This window comes from Cannabis sativa, chromosome X (genome assembly GCF_029168945.1).
Source record: "Cannabis sativa cultivar Pink pepper isolate KNU-18-1 chromosome X, ASM2916894v1, whole genome shotgun sequence".
NCBI classification, from domain to species: Eukaryota; Viridiplantae; Streptophyta; class Magnoliopsida; order Rosales; family Cannabaceae; genus Cannabis; species Cannabis sativa.
In genome coordinates this window covers 27,981,253-27,986,873 of record NC_083610.1, presented here as the reverse complement: position 1 = coordinate 27,986,873, position 5,621 = coordinate 27,981,253, and the positions used below count along the sequence as shown (strand labels likewise).

Sequence of the window (5,621 nt, the reverse complement as noted above, 5' to 3'; positions counted from 1 at the left end):
AATTCAGTCTTTATTTACGCAATTATATGGTAGGCACCGCCTCCTAATTTTTTCATGTTATTTTAATTTTTGTGATACTTGGTGTATGATTCGCTGGGAACGAAATTCTAAAAATCGTTTGGTAAAAAGAAAATTATTGTGGGTTGAAATTAAAAGTGAAAATTTTACATCATGGAACCAAATCAAATAAATGTGGAAGAAAAAACTCTCATTGATCATTTTTCTCCCATTTATGCTAATTCTTCATCATGCATTATTTTTCCTGAAATAAATGCTACTCATTTTGTGTTTTAACCTTCTGTAATTCAATTTTTGCCATCTTTTTATGGGTTAGATAGAGAGGATCCATACATGCATGTGAAAGATTTTTTAGAAATTTGTTCTACTTTTAGATTTCAAAATTTTTCTGATGAATCTGTTAGGCTTAGACTTTTTTCATTCTTATTAAAAGATAAGTCTAAAGCCTAGTTTAATTCACTCCCAGCCCGATCCATTTCTACTTGGGATGAATTAGTTAATAAATTTTTGTCCAAATTTTTTTCAATGTCTAAAACGGATAATATTAGGAGAGAAATCTCCGAATTTTATCAAAGAGATCACGAAGAATTTTATGAATGTTGGGAAAGATTTAAAGATTTATTGCTAAAATGTCCACACTATGGTTTTGAGAAATGGAGATTGGTAAAATATTTTTATGAAGGATTATCTCCTTCAAATCGACAAATGGTATAATCAATGCACACTGGAAAAATTTTGCAATTTAGAGGGACGAGGCTTGGGTCTCTTGAGAATCTTTCTGTAAATTCTCAACAGTGGAATTGCCAAGATCTTAAATCGAAAGCTTCCAACACACCTAAGAGAGGTGGAATTTACGATGTCAAAGATGACGTAGATTTAAAAACATCATTAGCAAATCTAACTAAGAGAGTTGAAGCTATTTCAGTAAGTCAATCCACGAATACTCCTATCCATAGGAATGAATTTTGTTCTCTATGCTATAGTACAAGTCATACTATCCAGTCGTGTCCATCATTGCCTATATACCAAGAGGCATTTTCTGAAGATGCGAATGCTCTTCAAACTTATGGGAATTCATTTGATAGCCCATTTGCTCAATCCTACAATCTAAATTGGAGAAATCATCCAAATTTTTCTTGGAGACAGAATCAGCCTCCAATGAACCAGGGGCACCAATACAACTCACCCAATCAGAGTCATGCCCAACCTTATATGCCATATCCTCAACAACAAAGAAAACCATCTTTAGAGGATACCCTACAACAGTTCATGCAAACCACCCAACAAGATTTACACACAAGTTCTCAATCTATGCTAAGGCTTGAGACACAAATTGGTCAGCTTGCTACTATTGTAGTTGAAAGGGAAAAGGAAAAACGTCCCAGTCAACCCATTCCCAATCCAAAGAGCCAGTATGAGATAAGTACATCTAGACCTATTGAAATAGCTAATTCAATTTCTATCCTTAGGTCTGGAAAAATTATTGAAAAACTTGATTACATATCTCAACCTGATGCTAAAATGAACACTGACTCGTTAAAAGAAAATGAAAAGAGTCAGCCTGAAAGCTCACATTCCAAAGACTCGGTTGAAAAAATGAGTCAAACTTTGTCGTTCATTCTAAAAGCTCCATTCCCACAGAGATTGGTCCCAATCAAAAGAGGTAGTCAGTATGGTGACATCTTAGAGGTATTCAAGCAAGTAAATATAAATATCCCTTTCTTAGATGTCATTAAGCAAATACCTGCCTACTCAAATTTTTTAAAAGATCTGTGTACTACAAAAAGAAACACCAATGTTCCGAAAAAGTTAGCAGATCGATCTATGAAAATTCCTAGAGAATCACAATCACTCCCTAGACCACAAAAGTTATTTCGACCTCCTAATTGGGACATTCCTTTTGATCCCGGTAAGTTACGTTCTAAATGGACTGGTCCATTTTCTGTTCGTACTGTTTTACAGAGCTGTTGAAATTGAAAATTCTAAATTTGGTAATGTATTAAAAGTCAATGGTCAAAGGTTGAAACTATTTTTAGAATTAACACCACCTGAAGTGGAGGAAACGCTATTTCACGACTCGATTTACCAAGGTTAGTGAATTCTTTCACTACTGGTCCTATCTTTAATTGCTTTCTTTATTTTTCAGTATTTTAGTTTATTTTCTGTAATTTGTTTCTTAGAAAATGAACATCTATCACTGTGCATATTCTCTGTTTTTTTTTTCAGTTCTCATCTCATGTTCTTATCATATACATATTTAGACATTGAGGACACTGTCTCATTTTAGTTGGGGGTACTGAGTATATTCTTGCGTTAAGTTCGATAAATTTCTCACCTTTTTGAAAATTTTGAGTCAAATTCTGCTGCTAATTATGTGAATAAATAAATATTGTGTTAGACTAGTTTATACTATATTTAGTTACTTAGATAGTAATTCCAGTAAAAATTGCACAAACCAAACACATGATTTGATTGTTTTTAACACATTTAATTGAGAAAAATCTTAAGTTAAAAGCTTTCATTTTTTGTGAGAAGTGAGAATCGAGAAAACGACTTTTTGAACATATATTGATCTTCTGAATTGGTAAAATCAAAATTTTTTTGAAATTTGAAAATATGGCAATTACTAGAGGGATACCGTTTTTTTTTAGAATTGAGCCTAATTGTAAATTTATTATCTTTATATTTTCTTATCACATGTTGCCTCTTGTTAAAAAAAAAAAAGGGTAAAAAAAAGTAAAGATATATATATATATATTGTGGATATTGCCCTTAAAAAAAATACATATATATCATATAAAGAGCAATATCTTACATACTATATATAAAAAAAAAAAAAATCAAACAAGAGCAACATTTTTCTTTCAGCGTAGCTTGGTCAAAATTCAAAATATACCAAATAAAATTTTGCTACGGTAAATAATTATTGTGGATATTGCCCTTAAAAAAATACATATATATCATATAAAGAGCAATATCTTAGTTTTAATTATTTAGCAAAGTACATATTTTATAGTGTAAAAATATTACATATTTTATAGTGTAAAAATACAAAATAAAATTAATTCTTTATAATATTTTCAAGAAATTAATGCAATATATTATTATATTGAAAATATTTTATTTAAGATTAATTTTATCTTTGTTTATAAATAATAATAGTATTTATGGCATAATAGAGAAAAAAAAGAAATAAAAAATTAAGAAAATGCATTGTTTTCATTTAAAGAAATACAAATTAATTAGGTTTTAAATAAATATTTTCTCTAAGATTATTGTGATATATTTTATGTTGAAAATATTTTGTTTGGATTTAATTTTGTTTGTTGTTTGAATTAAAAAATAGCATTATTAAAAGAAAAGAAAAGAAATAAAAAATGGCAGAAATAAAAGCCCAAAACCATGAAAATTGGCATTTTTGAAAGTCAAAAGGCCCAAGAAATCAGCCCAAAAACCGGCCCAAATTCCTCACCAGCAGACAGCCCCGCCACGTGGCGATCTGCCATTCATGCGCAGAAGCCCAGCAGGAGCTTGACCCCCAGCCGCCTCTCCTTCTCCTCACGCGCGCGTGGCGTCCACCTTCGCACCTGGTCCGCATGTGCTCCTCACGCGCCTACCACGAGAGTGGGCCTCGTCCCACCTTGGTCACAAAGCTTCAAAAAGGAAGCTTTATGCATGCGCCAAGTGTCACTCCATGACACAATTTGTTTTTTTTCAGCCAACAGAGGCTTGCCACGTGGCACCGCTTGCCCAAGTCAGCCAATCAAAATGCGACACGTGGCACTCTGAAATTAACTTTGTGTATTTGAAAAATTACCCACATGCAATATGTAATAAGTTTAATTGCACATTAGTCCTTTTACCCTTCTATAAATAGACGTTTAGGTTTTTAGAATTTAGTTACAGTTTCAGAGTTTCAGACAGAAAAATCCAGAGAAAACACTCGAGGCGGTCAGTGTTAGTTCATCGCTTTTGTTAGTTAATTTTCTTATGGGTTTCTAAGTTCCCTTATTATTAAGGAGAACGATGAAACCTAGTGTATTTAATTAAGTATTTATTTTTATTTTGATTCTCAGTACAATATATGCTTATGATTTTCGCTTCTTAAAATAATTTTCTTTCATCTTTAATATCACGTATTTTTGATAGTTAGAAATTATTAATGCTTGGTTCTACATTTTATTAAAAATAATATTCTTTGATTTTTTGTATTTACATTAAATTATTTCACATTTAATGCTTAGAAGTTACAATTTTAAAGCGAAGGAAAATCTATTTTTTATTAGAAAATAATTGGTTTGATTACTGGTTAAATGATGAGAATCAATATGAATATAAATATTTTTATATACACTTAAGTGGATTCTGAACCCTTAATAATATCCCAAGTATTACTGAAAATATTTGTTACTGTCATTTTTACTGTTTAAATATTTTATTTTATTTTATTACCAAAAACCTCACCATTTTCGGGACTAGGTTAGAGTTATAATAGCTTAGATTAAATAAGTATTTTCTTCGGTCTCACACAATTCCCATGGGTTCTACCTCGTTCTTCACAATCTCCATATTACAATAAAGATTCGTGCACTTGCGAGTTGATAAATGTAAAACGTACCATTCCGGTACACAACAAATACCATTAAGGTAAGTGGTTAAAGATCTTGCGAACTGATAGGGGTGGAGAAATAGTTATTATATATGCAGTTCAAAGATCATTACAATGATTTTTGAATTATATCCAAACTTACCTCCCCAGAAATTTCGAGTTGCATATTGATGATTAGTTACTAGTCGTTGCCTAATTCCTTCTATGGTAATGCAATTTTAGAATGATGTAATGGTTGTATACTTAATGTAAATCATTACTAGATTCATGGATAACCTAATCAAAATCTCAAGAAAAGCTAGAACTGTTAACCATGGTTTGAATGTTTGTTAGCTATTCTAAGTGATTAGGGGTGGACCATCCCATAGTCAATAGATAAGAAAGTGTTTGTTTAAACAAATACTACTTTTCTAAGATAATGACTAAGTCTGAAAATAAAGCAGCAAATAAAGGAGATATTTATTTCTTGATTCCAAAAGTGTTCTATCATCTTATTTGACATATGATGATCCCACTGCCTCTGTTGTCTTGACACAACCGAAGAGGTCAATACCATTTAGTTTTCTTAGACATAATTCACGGTACCTTGTCGTAGTGGGAGAGTTTCTAGGAACTCACCTTCTTATGACTTGGAAGACACTAGTGATTAAAATCCATTGTGAGTTTAAACAAGTAATGGATTGTCAAGATAAGAAACTAAGAACAAAAGCCAATAGAACTATAGTTTGATCCATTCACATCGACTAACCTAAAGTTTTCTATTACAAGGACATAAAAGGAAATTTTCGTTAATAAGTCTATTCAATGGACTTAAAAAGATTTCCTGTTCCTAGTATTATAGGTTTGAGTTTATCTAAACCTATGGCTTATGGTATACCTGGTAATTACTTACTCTAATGCAAGCAACTTACTTTAGTATGATGTTGAAGCATTTTTCTTTCTAATGGCAATCTATAGAAGCTTCTCGACTATTCCAGAAAAGATAAAGCCATGA

General features: G+C 31.4%; 1 non-coding gene across 1 annotated transcript; it reads right to left on the bottom strand.

Annotated features, from left to right (window-relative positions):
• Positions 1-558: 558 nt before the first annotated feature.
• On the bottom strand, positions 559-665 carry LOC115703363 (small nucleolar RNA R71). The gene has a single exon (XR_004009135.1). It is a non-coding gene; the product is annotated as a small nucleolar RNA R71 (small nucleolar RNA).
• Between the last annotated feature and the right edge of the window lie 4,956 nt (positions 666-5,621).